The sequence below is a fragment of the Micromys minutus genome, assembly GCF_963924665.1.
Source record: "Micromys minutus genome assembly, chromosome: 6".
Taxonomy (NCBI): Eukaryota; Metazoa; Chordata; class Mammalia; order Rodentia; family Muridae; genus Micromys; species Micromys minutus.
Window position 1 is genome coordinate 73243167 of NC_137975.1, and position 16945 is coordinate 73260111.

The following is a 16945-nucleotide window of genomic DNA, read 5'->3' on the forward strand; positions in this document are numbered from 1 at the left end:
ATAAAAATTGAACTCAGAACCTCTGGAAGAGCAATCAGTGCTCTTGATCTCCAAGCTATCTCTCCAGCCCCAATTTCTACATATTATTATTTTAAGAGTTTTTATATTGACTACTTTGTGATTTCACCCCATATTAATATTCACTAGTTATTTTTTAAAAGATAATCCTCTATGTCAAGTCAAATAGCTTAAATAAGGCCCTATAGTTAACATGGAATCATTAAAAGATATGTTGAAAAACTTACATTACCACGATGTTACAGTAAGGGAGGGTGGCTAGAGGAACCCTATGGTGTTTTTGAGCTGTGAACCAAGTGGAAGACTCAGGGCCTCTGTGACCCGAGTAAATGACCTCAGGGCATCTAAGGAAGCAGGAAGCAGCTCTAGACAAGATACTACTGATGAAGGGGATGGGCCAAGGGGATTAATGAGGTGCTAGTTGCTGCCATTTGATGAGTGTAGTTTATGAGTTATGAGTTCTCAATATGACTGTATGCAGCACAGTAGGTTGGGGTACACAGTTGTGAGCAGGGACCCTCCTATCTAAGAGGACATGGTGGCATTTGCCTCTGTGGGGCCTTGTGAGCAGCAGTTATGTCGTTTATTTTACAGCCCGCTTCTCCTCCTGTTTCTTTTCCAACCTGTTTGTCAGGCAGCTGCTTTGTCCTACATCAGTCCAAGCTGATTCCAGAACTTGGACCTTGGCAGGATGTTAGTCTTCACGCTCAGGAGCTCCATTACCCTTTCTATGGATTTATGGTAATTTTTAGACACCTTTTCTAAAATAAGAGGAATTGGAATATTTCAGTGGCCCCATGGGCTTGTGTTTTTGGAATGTCTCTCCTCCACTTACTACCTCCTGTTAAATTCATGGGATTGATCTTAATATCTATGTCCTGATGATCTAATGCATGAGTTTCATGAACCTGGCCTTGATGCTCTATTTGGGTTTAGGTGGCCTCATGATTTCAGAAATGTCAGTTACTGCCTTTCCAGAGATTTTCTACCGAAGGGGTAATTATCACGTGTATCAGTGATAATTATAGAAATCACGTCATAGAAATCATGGTACCATCCTGCGTATCTGCACATAAAGAAATATGCTTCAGACAGCAACGGCAAGCATATCAGCCTTCATTAACAGGTTTAGTGTTTAATCAGAGAGAAGACCCTGTCAAAATCTATGTAATAATTCACCCTAACTCCATATAGAAATTATTAACATTTTTCTTCTGGTTTAATGTTTGCTTTCTTGGGGATTATGCCTTTTTTAGTCCTCTCTTCCCTTTTCCAAACTTTAAATCATATTTGAGAACAGATGCTGATCTTCTAATATGTTATTCCTTTCTCTTGAATCAGACTGTCAGAGAAGGGAGAGGCAACTCAGCTCCCACATTATTTTTGAACTGTTATAGAAAATTATTTTAGAAGACAGGATGGATATGTTTTTAGACAGACAGACAGACAGATAGATAGATAAAGATAGTTCTCTACATCTGATAAGGCATATGATGATTATAGTTACATATATATAATATTACATGATATAATTTAGAGGCTTTAAAGATGGACATAAAATGAAAACCTTTAAGTTAAGAGTTATAATGTTATTATGAAAAAGGAACCATGATGCATTTGAAAGGTGGAAATGCATCAAAAGCAAAAAGGACAAACTTTATAAACACTAGGGGCACTCTTGGAGTCACAATGTTGGTAAAATATGAAGACCAAAACCATTTTTTTTGTTTGTTTTATTTTGTCGACAGTCTCCCTATGAAATCCAGGGTAGGCTTGCACACTTACCTTGCCTCAGTCTCTTTTGTACTGATTGTTACAGGAATGTGTCATGGTTGTTTCCAGTGTTTAATAGACATCTAAAAATCTTCTCTATCTTAAAGATTCCTTTTAAAAAGTAAGGAGGTAACCTTAGGCAAAGACCCACGCAGATCTCTGTCCTGACCCCAGCCTGAGGATGGGCAGTGATGCCTCAGCAATTCTGTTTCATTTCTGTATCTCCAGGAACTCCTCTTCTTTGATCTCTCTGGACACAAAGACCAGCCTTGTCAGGGTCAGAAGGAATGTAGAGGGCCCAAGGCTCATAGAGCCTCTCAACTACTCCCTTTATCCAGATAGAAACTTCTGCTTTAGTGAATCTCACTATAGCACAGCTGAGGGGATGAAGATCTTACCTCCGTGTTCTCACCTGGACCTCTGTGGTGCAGCCAGGCTCTGGGGCAGATCTGGGGAGGTGACACTTGCCATGTCATATTTGTACTGTCTGGACCTGTGAGGCTCTTGGCTGTCATCAGGTACTGCAGACTTCAGGTTTCATGTTGTCACAGTGTCAGGGGGGAAGGAAGGCCACTGCAGGGCCTCAGTCCCTGAAGTACAACTTCCCTCTCTCCCACACTTACTACATGTTTTGCTCAGAAGTTATTTCCAGTTTAATTAGGGTTTGATTACTTTGAGAGGAAGGATGTGGTGTGAAAAAACAAACAGCTAACTGAGCTTTCTGCATCTCCTGACTTGTTTTCTTTCACCTACTCAAAGTGCCAGCCTGTGGTCTGTCTGGGGACTGACTTTTGACATACATCCACCAACTCACTTGCTTCTGTTTGTTAATTCCCTTGTTAGACACGAATAGAGTTAATTCTTTTTGCACCCTGGGATTCTGCCTCCTCACCAAGTTTCAACCATGGCCCAGGTATGCTTAGCATTCCTTCTCTAACTATGTCTATCAGTAGTGAAGGTCTTTGCTGTAACTGTTTCATTCCCACACATTAAATATCATATGAGATTTGAAATATGAATGTCTCCCCACCCTTGTCCTTGTTCTAAAGTCAATCCTAACTTATAAAATCTGTTAAGGAGCCTTCTGAAACTTACATGTGTTCAACAATGGTCCTTCCAGCTACTTTTCACTCCAGTGCCTAGGAGGCCATTTCTCTCTCACTACCCCCTCCCCTCTCTCTCACTCTCTGATTCAGGATTCCTCTGGGTAGCCTTGGCTGTCCTGGAACTCACTTTAGATTATGATGGCCTCAAACTAAGAGATATGCCTACTATTTCTGTCTCCTGGATGCTCGGATTAAAGTTTGCATTGTCACTATTCATGTCTCTGATGCTTTTACTAGTTTGTTTTAAAAATTTCTAAGTTTCTTTTTTGTTTCTAATATATTTATATTATATACAAATATATAGATTATATATAATCCATCTACCTACATATGATTAGATTAAAGCCTGTACTGTTTTGACTAGTTTATTCAACCAAAATATTAAAAAGAGGATCCCTCATGCAGCTTCTATTTGGAAGTTCTGAAGAGAAGATTAGCCAAAGACAGAGGACATACTAGGGGTCACTGGTGACTTCCATTTTGTCCAAGAGCTGACCTTTTATAAAGATAGTCCCTTGTAACAGAGTAGCATTTAAGATAGTAGACACTGGCTAGGGAAATGGCTCTGTGGCTAAAGTGCTTTGCTTCTAAGAATGAGTGCCACCCACTTAAATGCCCAGTGGGGTGGCAGCCTGCCAGTAATGCCAGCCTCAGAAGCCAGAGCAGCTTCTCTCAAGAACAACTGAGAAGTGGGATGAGCCATTTTTCTCTGCTGTCTTTGGCTAACAGATTCTGACTTAATAAAGTGAAGACTGTGAAGGACTCCTGACATCACCCTCAGTCTCATGAATGTAGATAAGCACAAGTATGTGGATGCATGTACACACAAAAACACAAACACACACACACAACACACACACACAACAAACACACACACACACACACACACACACACACATGAAACTGAAAATTCCAAAGAATGTAATAAAGCCATGGCTTTCTTAAGGAAATTAGGAAGCAAATTGATTAAGCAAATGGATCAATTTGTGGTTTAGTAAAACCAAGGAGTAAAAAACCCATCATTTCTTCTGTCTTCTCTATGGCAACGTTACTAAAGGAACCCATATGTGGGGTGCTCTCCTCTGGACCACAAATAAGGTAGATGAAACCCGTCACCCAGGTGCTATAGCATGCCCAGAACCACAGGATCACAGAATCACAGGAACACAGATGTACTAACAGGTGCAGGATCACAGAGGAAGCTAGACTCTCAGGAGATCAGACACACCCAGGAACACTGAAGCTCTGACACACTCAAGGACATCAGGAACTTGGTCACACTGGGATTCCAGTATCTCAGAGGTAGCTTGACTGAAGAGCTCTGACACACTCAGGATCCCAGCATCACAGGGTCACAGAGACTCCTGGACTCTGAGAAGTTCTGACACAATCAGAATCTCAAGGACAGGATCCAGTCAGAGACAGCCAGGGCAGGTAGCACTAGAGAAAACCAGATGGCGAGAGGCAAGCACAAGAACATAAGCAACAGAAACCAGGGCTACCCGACATCAACAGAATACAAGAGATAGAAGAGAGAATCTTGGGCAGAAGATATAGAAATCATTGATACAACAGTCACAGAAAGTTTAAAATACAAAAACATCCTAACCTAAGACATCCAGGATATCCAGGAAACAATGAGAAGAACAAACCTAAGAATAATGGGCATAGAAGAGAGCAAAGATTCCTAACTTAAAGGACCAGTAAATATCTTCAATAAAATTATAGAAGAAAACTTTCTTAACCTAAAGAAAGAGATTACCATGAACATTCAAGAAGCCTACAGAACTCCAAATAGACTGAACCAGAAAAGAAATTCTTTCCATTAAATAATACTCAAAACACCAAATGCACAAAACAAAGTAAGAATATTAAAAGCAGAAAGGGAAAAAGGACATATTAAGGCTTATTAAGATATTAAGGCAGAGCTATTAGAATTACAACAGACTTTTCAACAGAGACCATAAGAGCTAGAAGATCTTAGACAGATGTCATATACACCAGACCCTAAGAGAACACAAATGCGATCCCAAGCTACTATACCCAGCAAAACTCAATTACCATAGATGAAGAAACCAATATATTTCATGACAAAAATGAATTCACACAATATCTTTCCACAAATCCAGTCCTACAAAGGATAATTGATGGAATTCTCCAACAAAAAGGGAAACTACAGCCTAGAGAAACCAAGAAAGTAATCTTGAAAAAAAAAAAAACCCCAAAAGAACATATCCACACAAATATAATTGCACCTGAATCTTTTTTAAGGTCACTGATTATTTGAAAAGCAATTATTTTTTTATTTAGCTTTTCAGGCATTTTATTTTCTCATATAGTATAATAATTTGAATGTAGGAAAACTCCTGGGTAGATTAATAAGTAATTTTTTTAATCTATTCTGGAGTCTTGAAATTTAGGGTTTTCTGTAATGGTCTGTGATTTATCTAGAACTGCCCTTTACATAAGATGAGAAACAGGGTCCAAGATTCATTCTTTCTATCTGAATTTCAAAATTTCCCAATAGTACTTTTGAAGTCTATTTTTAGTTTTTTTTTTTTTTTTTTTTTTTTTTTTTTTTTTTTTTTTTTTTTTTTTACTATTCCCAATGTTAGGAACCACCTAGGAAGGCTAAAGACATGAAAGTGAACTTTCCTGGAGATAATCTATAATTTTTCATGGCTGCACTTGATAATTCTGACTTGCAAGGCTTTCAAAAATCTCATCTCAGCATTGATTCTTATTGCTGGTATTTCCTGTCACTACAAAATAATATATTGATACTTGCTCAATAGCCCACCCTAGTGGGCAGATTTTCTGCAGATCAACAAAGATGTACTTGTAGTGATGCTTCATAGACAAATAGATGATTTCTTAATTCATAATGGTTCTATAGATTTCCTAAATTTATACTAGCAATTATTTAACCCTTTATAGAAAGAGATGCAACTAGGCCTCTGAACAATTTATGTGCTAGTTGCATCTCTGGCTCAGTGATTATGAGTAATTGTTGCTCTTGCAGAAGATCCATGTTTGATTCCTAGCACATGAACCATGTGCTTCAAATATGGTTAATCACAAACAATGTGTGTCCAAATCTAGGCCATTCACTGCCTTCGTATCTCCTTCATGAGCATCAAGTACATATGGTATACATACATACATGCAGACAAAACATACATAAGATAAGATGAATCCATCTAATAAAAATAAAGGTTTAAATGCATGCACACACACACACACACACACACACACACACACACACACACACACACACACACACATACACAGACAAAGAAGCCCAGGGACACATAGAGTAAAAGTTATGTATCAGTCAAAGTCAGTGGCTGATCTTATGGTTTGGTGTCTAGGGCAGAGCAGCAATAGAAGTTTTTAGAGATTATAACTGTTTCTTGCTCTGAGTGAGAACTTTATGCAGAGCAGTCAATTCCTCTCCTGAATGAGTTCTTCATTTCTCCTCTGCTCTTTTTAATATCCACCGTCAAACAATGCTTCATTCTCTTCATCAGATTGTTCAGTTATTGCCCAGGTCAATTACAGCAGCATTACATGTAATTCATTCTATAGACCACACATCAGTTCTGGGTCTCTAAAATCAGTTTTGGAAAAGTGTCTTTAGTTCTCATTTTTCATTATACAGCAGAGGAGACTCAAGGGGAAAGCACTGGACTCAGCATCCACACAGCCAGCCCTGCAGAGCTCATACTTTCCTACCTCCACCACTCCTTTTCCTTCCCAGGATCTATCCACTTCCTGGTGTGAAGCAATGCACTGGAATAGTAGTGTTTGAGAACTAATATTCAGTTGACATTTTTTCTCCTCTGCACGAATGTCTGTGTTTCTGTGTGTATGTGCATATATATAATACACAATAACATTGTACAGTATGTATAGAGCTCATGTAGAGCTTTTATGGTGTGGAGGATATAAAGTCTCTTAACCAGTAACTTCCTAGGTCTTCAGTTTTGATCGTAATCCTGATATATGTATGTATGTATTTGTGTATGTGTGTACGTATGTATGTATGTATGTTGTCACTCATGTTTGTCTCTATCATAAGTCTTTGGGTTACTTAGCCTCTGGTTCATGGCCATCCAGGCAGTTTCAGGTATCAGCTTCCTCTCAAGCTGTTGGCCTCAAGTTGGAACAGGCATTGTTTGACTACTCCTACAATTTTTGTTGAATCACTACCTAGGCACATCTTAGAGGCAGGATAAATTATGGGTTGGAAGTTTTGTGGTTGGTTTGATGTCTCAGTCCTACTGCTGGGACCCTTGCCGAGAACAGAAGGTGGCTAGTTCAGGTTCCATGTATCTGAGTCTTTGCTAGCTAGCATCACCCTCACGGATTCCAGGGAGTTTCCACAGCACTAGGTTTCCATATCACCCTGCAAATGCCCCCCTCCCCAGTTCCAGTAATCTCTCTTAGTACTTACTCCCTCCATATACCCACCTGATCCTTCATGTTTTACATCTTCAATGTAAACATGGTGCCAGTTTTATAAGTAAGTTGTTATGCAATGTTGCGATAATCTCTTTGTGAGGCCTGCTTTTCTTTTCTTTGAAGGGTAACAGAAGAGGATTGGAATCTGATGGCGAGGGGAAATGTGGCTGTTGGACTATGTGTTAGTTAGTTAGGTAGTTGGTTGGTTTGTTTTGCTGAGAAAACACACCAACTCTTTAAAAAAGACACACAACTCTATGAGGCAAAATTTTAATTGGGCCTGGCTTATACTTTTAGAGGTTCAGTCCATTATCACTATGACTTGAAGCATGGCAGTGTTGAAGCAGACATAGTGCTGGAGGAGTTGAGATTTGTACATATTGATCCGAAGGCAACCAGAAGGAGGCAGAATCTGGGAATGGCAGGCATCAATGCCCAAGTACACAGCATTATGCTTTCTCCAACAAGCCCACACCTTCTCCAATAAGACCACATTTCCTAATAGTGCCATTTGTTATGGACAAGCATTCAAACACATGAATGTCTGAGGGCCAAACTTATTCAAACCACCACAGACTGAGTGATGTTGAGGGAGAGCAAACAGATTTCAGCATGTAATGTATATTTGATTTTATATTACTGACTCACTGTAGAGTTTCCTCAATCTGCAGTTCAATCCCTCATAGTTTTCTTTGGCTTGGCCTTTTTAAAAAATATATATATATTTCCTCACAGCTTATTAGTTGATTCCTTTCCCCGATTTCTAATATTTTTATTTGTTATTTTTTTCTTCAAAGTCCCATTTTTATCATGCTGAATGTTTTATTTGCCATGTTGACTTTCTGGTGTACAACCTGAATTTATCTTTCTTTCATCCTGCTTCCTGAATCCTCTTTGAGGTCACTGATCATTTGAAAAACATGTTTGCTGTATTTCAAACATCACCTTATTTCATGTATAGTATATTATGAAGCTATGGATATTCTCATGGTGGATTCAGAAAAAGAATATTGTACTTTAAGTCTAATCCACATGGGATGAAGCAATATAATAAATTAATTAGAATCCCATTGGATTCCAGAAACTCACCACAATCAAGTGAATACATTCCCTAAACTACAGTGATTCAGCCAGCATCATAAAGCAGGTACACAGCAGAAGCAGAAGAAAAGCTCTCTAAGAAACCTTGATGAAGGTTCTGGATGAAACACTGAGATGGTCTCAAACAGAGGTTGCCCTGGAGCTGTGATTAGAGCAGATTCTGAACACAGAGACAGATGCTCAAGACTACTAAGACAACAAAATGCCTAGCATTCTGTCCCCGGATACATATCTTTCCATTTCAGGGAACGAGGGAAGGTGCTCAGGCTCACCTTCTATAATGTTCCAAAGAGAGACAATATTTGTCCTTCTGAGGGAAACTGACATATGAAAATGAATCAATAAATTATCAGGGTCACACCCCACAATTGCTGAAGAATGGACAAGCTCTTGACATTCTTTACATGTTGATTTCTATTTTTTCCAGAAGTATTTGTTGAGGGGACTCTTTTCTCCAAAGTATTTTGCCCACACGTGTAGAGAATCAGATGGCTGGGGTTGTGTGTATTTGCGTATTCATCCTCTACTTCAACTCATTAGACTACATCTCTTTAACTTTCTGACATTTTCACAGTGTTATTTCTCTATGGTTTTATGTTATAATTAGAAGACATGCAGTGTAATGATTCCATTCTTATTTCCTTTTGAGGATTTGTGGTCTTTCATGTGTTTCCATGGTTCCTAGTGTCCAACTGTGATTCTAAACTCCAAATCTTTGGATGTGAATCTATAACCTGAAATAACTATAGAAGCAGTGAAAGTAAAAGGGGACTATGAGCATATATGGTGGAATGGTGGAGGGGCTTATGAGAGAAGGATAGCAGGGAAAATGGAAGTGTATTTTGCAGGGAATGAGGTCAATGTAGATGGCAGAAAGGGTGAGGAGGAATAAGTAACACTAAGGATGTTTGAAAATCCACAGTGCCTAAATTAGGGCTTCTATAGCTGGGAAGAGACATCGTGGCCATGGAAGCTTATATATAAAAAATATTTTAAAAGATTTATCTTAAAGTTCAGAGGTTTAGTCTATTATTGTCATGGTGGGAACCACAGGAGCATACAAGTCAGATATGATTGTTGAGAGATGTCTTATATTTCTATATCTGGATTCTCAGAATAGAGGAAGTGATTGGTACATTGGCTATAGTTTAAGCATCAGAGACTCAACCCTGCCTGAATCAACCACTTCCTCCAATAGGAACACACTTCCAAATACTATGACTCCCCATAGGGGAGTTATTTTCTTTCAAACCACAACAAATAATAAATCATATTATCTTACATTTACTTAAAATTACACACCATGCTATATGTATATAGACAAGTATCAATGTCAATTGAGGAGAAATGTTGTCTCACAAACCATAGTCTATCTGGAAAACACTTCAGCGCCAGGTATGATAATTCTCCTTTGCAGTTGTTGGCTGTAGATGTTCAAGCCTTCAAAAAAATATGCTATTACTGTTGCCCTTGGTTGCCTTCCATAATTGAAGGTAAGTTCCAATTGCAAAAAGTACCATGCATTTGAGACACAGATTTAAAATATTCAAGTTTGAACTGACCTGATAGCCTTCTTCTTAACTACTAGCATTCATAGTACAAACCAATCAGGCAAACAAAAGCAAACGTGTGTGTGTGTGTGTGTGTGTGTGTGTGTGTGTGTGTGTGTGTGTGTGTCATATGGGTGCCTGGTACACATGAAGGCTAGAAAGGGTGTAAGAATTTAAAAAACCAGAGTTACAGGAGGTTGCTAACATCACATGCATGATGATCGACAATCCTCTGCAAGAGTAACAAGGGTTCTTAATTGCTAAACCCCACTAGCAAGAATCATTATCCTTCCCATACATATTGATTACAATATTTGTTCATCTAGTGCTCACATTTAACCTGTTCATGTCCACACCCCATTTGGAGAGGTGAGTAAAATCTTGTTGATTTAGCCTATTTATTACCTCTCATATACAGCTCATTTGTGGGATATCAGGATGATTATCAAAACTACATATTGATAAAGTTTATTATATAAAATTTTAATTTTGGAATTGTGAGAAAGATACAGACAATAAACAGCTCTAGAAAGGAATGCCAGGTAAGACACAGATCTTTCTCTCTCTCTTCTCCACTATCCACACATAAAACAACTGGAAACCCTGTGTGAATATTCAAGAGGTCTTTTGAGAAACAGCCCTTCTCACCATGGTGGTCTTTAACTATGTTAAACATTATTAAAATTTAGGAAAGTGGTATCACTATTTGAGAAACCCACAACCAGTACTGCTGAATGTATTCCTTGGGGGAATATCTACTGTTTACCATGGAGAAAACAAGGGAAGAAGTTTGTGTGTGTGTGTGTGTGTGTGTGTGTGTGTGTGTGTGTGTGTGTGTGTCCTTGGATCCCCTGCCAGGATCTGTTTGGTACTCCTTCAGTGACTATTGAGATGTTTAAGGAGAACTTTGGGGAACAGCACATAGGGCACCACATGAGCCTCCTTGGGAATCCTGCCCATAGAGGGCCTGGAGAATGAGGGCTCAGAGAAATTCTGGATCTTTCTTGTCCTCTTGGGCTGAAGGTACTGTAGTTATAAGGCCTGCAAGGTCTCGTACCTGGACAAGGCCACACTGCATGGGCTTCAGCAAACATCTCCTTTCTGAGATGTCAGCATTTCAGTTCCTACAACAACAACAACAACAACAACAACAACAACAAAATCCAAAAAATTTGCCTTGCTGGGGATTGAAAATTGCCCCTGAAAAAGTACAAAGAAGGGATTCTATTAAATATCTAAGGTATAAAATAGCTCGACAAAGAATTAAGCCACAAAAGGTGCAAATCAGAAGAAACCCCTTTTCTTAATGATTAAGGACCCTTAATGATTTGAAGTTGCTACTGGGTGCTATTAATTGGCTGAGGTCTGCAATTGACTTTGCCACTCAAGAGGTAAGCAATTTATTTCAAATCTTACAAGGTAATAAAGATTTAAATAGCTCAAGAAAACTATTGGGTGGGGCTTAGAAAGAGTTAGCTTTTGTAGAAAGGAAATCTCAGGATGCGCCTCTAGACCATATTGATCCAAAGATGGCTTGTATCTTAGTCATTTTACTTTCTACTCATCTTCTACAGGAAATCTTATGCAGAAGGAAGATTATATCTTAGAATTGATATTTTTAGCAGATAAACAGTGTAAAAAAACTTTAAAAACCTACAATAAAAAGGTCTCTGAATTGATACTAAAAGGAAAAATGAGACTTCGACAATTAGTCAGAATGGATCCATATGAAATTGTGGTACCTTTTACTAAGGCAGAAATTGCCTTATTGTGGGTACAAGATAAACACTGGTAAAGAGCATGCAGTAGTTTCTTGGGAGAGATTAACAACAGATACCCTAAAAGCAAGTGACTTCAGTTCATAAAAAGAACTAGTTGGATTTTCCCTCACATAATCAAGGGAACTCCAATATCTGGAGACCCTACATTTTAGACTGTAAATGTAAGTCATTTTACAGCCAGTAAGTTTGGAAAGGTAGGATATAACTCGGAAGATGTAAGGTGGATTAAGAGTCTCTATAAGTCAGTTCAAAAATCTGAATTATATGCAATACTCATGATGTTGTCAGATTTTCAAGAATTTCTAATTATAGTAACTGACTCAATATGCAAAAAGGGCTGTTGTACACATAGAGACTGCTGAACTTATTTAGGATGATTCTGAATTGACTTTGCTATTTATTCAGCTACAACAAATGATCAGAAGTAGGATATTTATATAATCACATTAGATGTCATACAGGTTTGCCAGGTCTTCTGGCACAAGGTAATAATGAAATTGACCAGCTATTGATAAGAAGTATACTAGAGGCTTCAGAATTCCATAAGAAACACCATGTTAACAACAAAGGTTCAAAGAATAAGTTCTTTATCACTTGGCAACAAGCCAAGGAAATTGTGAGGCAATGGTCTACTTGGTCATTATATAACCTAACTCCATTGCCTATAGGAACTAATCACATCACACCATCCTACAGGACAAGCAATTGTGGAGAGATCTAATTGAACTCTAAAGGAGATGCTTAACAGGCAAAATGGAACAACAAAAATATTCAAAGATAGATTACATAGTACTTTATTAACCTTAACATTTTTAAACATTAATGAACAAAATAGCACAGCTGCTAAAAGACATTGGGTTGTGGGAGAAAAATCACTGAACTAAACCAGTCTGTTTCTATTGAGGATATTATGATATTAGACTGGAAAATGGGAAATGTGTTATGCTGGGGGAGTAGTTATGCCTGTTTCCACAGGAAAAGTTGTGGGTTCCTTCCAAGTTGATAAAGATCAGACATGACAAAGGGAGAGCTCCTGAAGACCTTGGTGACAGAGAAGAAAAGGGAGATGAGCATAATAACAAATAGGTAATGTATAGGTGGTGATGTTCATGTCTCTATATATGAAGTCATCTCTGGAACTGGCTGAGACTAAATGTCTATACACAGTCAGTAACATTTATGTGGTACGAATTTCACATCACTTGTTATTACATACCATACTTTAAGATGGCATATATATATATATATATATATATATATATATATATATATATATATATATATATATAATTATATTACAGCTTGATTATGTGATCAAACTAACCTCTGAAGAAAGGCTGTCATCTCTCTTTATTAATCTTCATTAACCAATCTGTGTACCCTGTCTTAAAAGAACTATATGATGACTTGTAAGTTTTGTGTTCTTTAGGATAAAAGAAGAGAAAGACATCCCTGAAAAGGTCCACACTCTGGGATGCTAAGATTCTGGGATGTTCCATTCCAGCTCCATGTTTCATTCTACCTCAACTACATTGAAGCTGCTTCTTTTAAAGACTTGCTTCCATAACTTTTCTAGAACAGATAGCTTAGCTATCCACCCTGTTAGACTGCCATAGTTAAGATGTCAGCTAAGCAATGAACTTTCTCAGCACATAGTGAGTAGAAGGCAAATGATACCAGATAGCTCTCCTTCGACAAAGCCTATTTTTTTCTATTTCTGCTTCGGCCCTCTGAAGGGAAATCTTTGCCCAAATTCAGCTGGAAGCAGAAAAAAGAAGATCATCATCCCAGTTCCTTATATTGGGGTGGATGATCTGGTTATTTTATGAATTATAGATATGTTGCCATTTAAGGGATACTTTACAAATGCAGTTTTGGACAGGGAGAGAATTAGAGAGTTTAAACTCAGGGTATGCTACCTTTCCTTTTCTCTTCTCTATCCTACCTTCTTAGGTAAAAGGGAAGGGGGTGGAAGAGAAATGGGGGATATAGTAATATCATAGAAGTTAGATTAATAGACAAATAGGGATAGGTTAGCAAATTTACTCTTAAACAAAACATTACATAGCTATATCTTACATTGCTAGAAATCTTTGTAATTGATACAAAGTTGAAGTTATAGTCTTTATATTGGTATAGAATTTACTTGATACAAATTCAAGGTTTTCATTGGTATAATTTCTTAATAATTTAAAACTGACATTTTAATATTCTTACTTTCATATTGGCGTTGTTCCTATATAATACATTTAAGAATACAAGGCTTAGACTCAGTATTATAACTGCTATTGTACACTGTTTTTAGTTGATTAAACAATACCAGTTAAGGGCCAGATAGCAAACTTATGGTTCTGAGTCAATTAAAAGAGTAGTTTTGAGACATTTCACTTAGAAATGGCCAAAAGTAGTCAAAGCTTAACAGTTCAGAAATGCTTTGTGTAAATAGTCTTAGGGGCATCAGAAGCCCACAGAATATGACGTTTATGGTCATTTTTCTTTTATTAAAGATTATTTGGCTAAATGCCTGTCTGCTCCTGACAGCACCCCTTCTTGAATTCTAAGAAGCAATTGAACATCAGTGGAGTTGCCCTAATTGTGGTGAGACAGCCACTAGGCAAGAATTGTCTCAATTGATCTACAGACAAATACTGTCCAGAAAGAGAAACATTATGCAGACTAGTCAACTGATAATCTTTGCCAAGTCAGAATTAGGAACCCTTCAAAATTCTACATTACAAAGGTTTGTCAGATGATCCTGGGCCAGAAGGCGGAAGACTGATGTTCTAACGTTATGAGGAATGAGGGACTGTCTAGCCTGTCATCAGTACCTATAAATTGGCTAAGTTTTGAAAGCTATGTTTTGTGCTTCTCATATTTTCAGGTCATATTAGTCATTCTTGGATTTCTAATGTGTTTGAAGACTGGTAGTCTCATAGCCAACCTAAGCTGTTTAGCATTGAGAAAGATAATATAGATTTTAAAAGGTGGTTTTCACATGACATACAATCTAAAACCAGGCTGAAAGTCAGATGTAGAATTATAGTCTTTTAGGATAGATAGCAGAGTACTTTATTTGATAGACAAAATTGATACTGGGTGTTAAGTGTGTCTTTTACTTCAGAAATTGTAGGATGGTAATAGTTGTAGTCTATTTATATTTGAGTGGAAAGAGCCTTTTAACTGGACAGAAAGGGCAAAAATGTTGTGAATTGCCTGGAGCTGTTTGTATTTTGATGCTAATTCCACTTTACCTAGAAACGCTGCCTAGTTAAGTACTCAGAAGTCTTCACCAGAATCTCGTTCCTATTTTAGTTTGTAAAATAAACGTTAGAGCCTGTGGTGGAAAAGGGGAGAAAAGGTGGAGCTAAAGAGTCTGAGAGAGAGGGAGAAGTAGTCTCTGGAGGAGAAGGGGAAGGAGGATGGAGCTGAAGCATGTTCATGGAGGAACACCAAGTTATGAGGGATTTCATAGCTGGGGAACAGGGCACTATAGTGGTAGATAAAGCCAATCTAGGCACGCTTCCTGTATTCATATGAATTGAGCAATGTTTTCATTGCACGGGCTTATTTGGGTTGGAGATTTTACTGCAATACATTAGTAAGAGAGATGTAATCATAAGGATAAGGGAAAATTGGATAAGGAAATAAAAACACGGAATACTATAATTCAGAAGTGAAAAAGGTATTGAAGTTATGAAATGAATTTTGCACAACATTTAAGGGTGATTCTTGGTCTTCTTTAGATATGTATGGATAAGCAAGTAAAAATTTGACTTCTGAAAGAAGATATAGAATACATAAAATAATATGTTATTAAAACCAAACCAAAATACTGGGAATCTTATGGGAGTCATTGTATGCAATGTGCAGTAGCAGAAGCTTGCAAATTGCAGAGTTAAGGATTAACCTGAATCTTTCTAACTACTGCCTGACACATTTGCCCATGTCATATATCAATAGAACTTCATAGGAAACCTCATGTCATTGTCCTTGGAGCTTGAAGCTCTGAAGTATAATGAGTTTAAAGTTAAAGTTTAAATAATGATAAGTTTGCATTTTTTTTGGCTGCAGCCCTGGGAAAATGGGAAGCTTGAAACTTTGAGGAACAATCAAAATCTTTAATTCTTTGGGAGATGTGGTAATTCTTTTGAATTTGATACATCTGGTAGTGATTACACAATGTCTTTTTTTTTTCTACTTTCTTTTTTGTGTGACAATAAAAAACAGGGGTTAGACAGAGGAAAGAGGGAGCACACCTTCTAGCCTGAGTGCCCAGGAGAGTACTAGCAAGAGACTGCAAAAGAAAGCACAACCGAAAGCCTCCACATGGCCCTTCAGCTTGTACCAGAAAACATTACCCGTTTATTCCTCAAGCACCTTCCAGCCATCCCTCCTTCCAGTTGAGAACCCCGATCCTGTGTCCAGGCTGGACCCCGGCATGTGGGATGGTGGGATAGTGAGTGTAGTGGCTCTTCCTGGTCATCAACTTGACTACATCTGGAATGAACCACAATCCAGAATTGAAAGGCTCCCTCACGTGTGATCCTGAACTTCAGTCTGGGAGATACATGCTTCTGACCTAGATTTTGGCATGAAGATCTTGAAGCATAGTGGCTATGAAATCCCAGGACACTAAGGCAAGGAGATCTCTGAGTTCAAGTTCATCTGGGACAAAGCAAATGACAGATTCAGGTGTGGTGGTACACACCTTTAATCTGGGACGCAGTTTCTTTTGGAGACCTATATAAGGACATTGGAAGAAGAAAGGCTCTCTCACCTGCTTGCCTTTTGGGACTGAGCAACTGCTAGATCCTTGGACTTCCACTCACAGCTGCTACTGACCATTGTTGGGGAGTTGGACTACAGACTGTAAGTCACCAACAAATTCCCTTACTATATAGAGACTACCCATAAGTCCTGTGACTCTAAAAACTTTGACTAATACACGGAGCATCCCTGCCTAGAACCTGAACCAGCAATCATCAGTTATCAAGGGCAGGCTGTCTGAAAACAACAGCAAACCAAACAAAAACACAAGACAAAACAAAAACCAAATCAAATGTTTATTATCTTAAATAATTTATTGGTATGATACCTTTGTTTATAGTTTTTGTTTACAAATACTTGCTTAAGAAAATGAATTTCTTCTTGC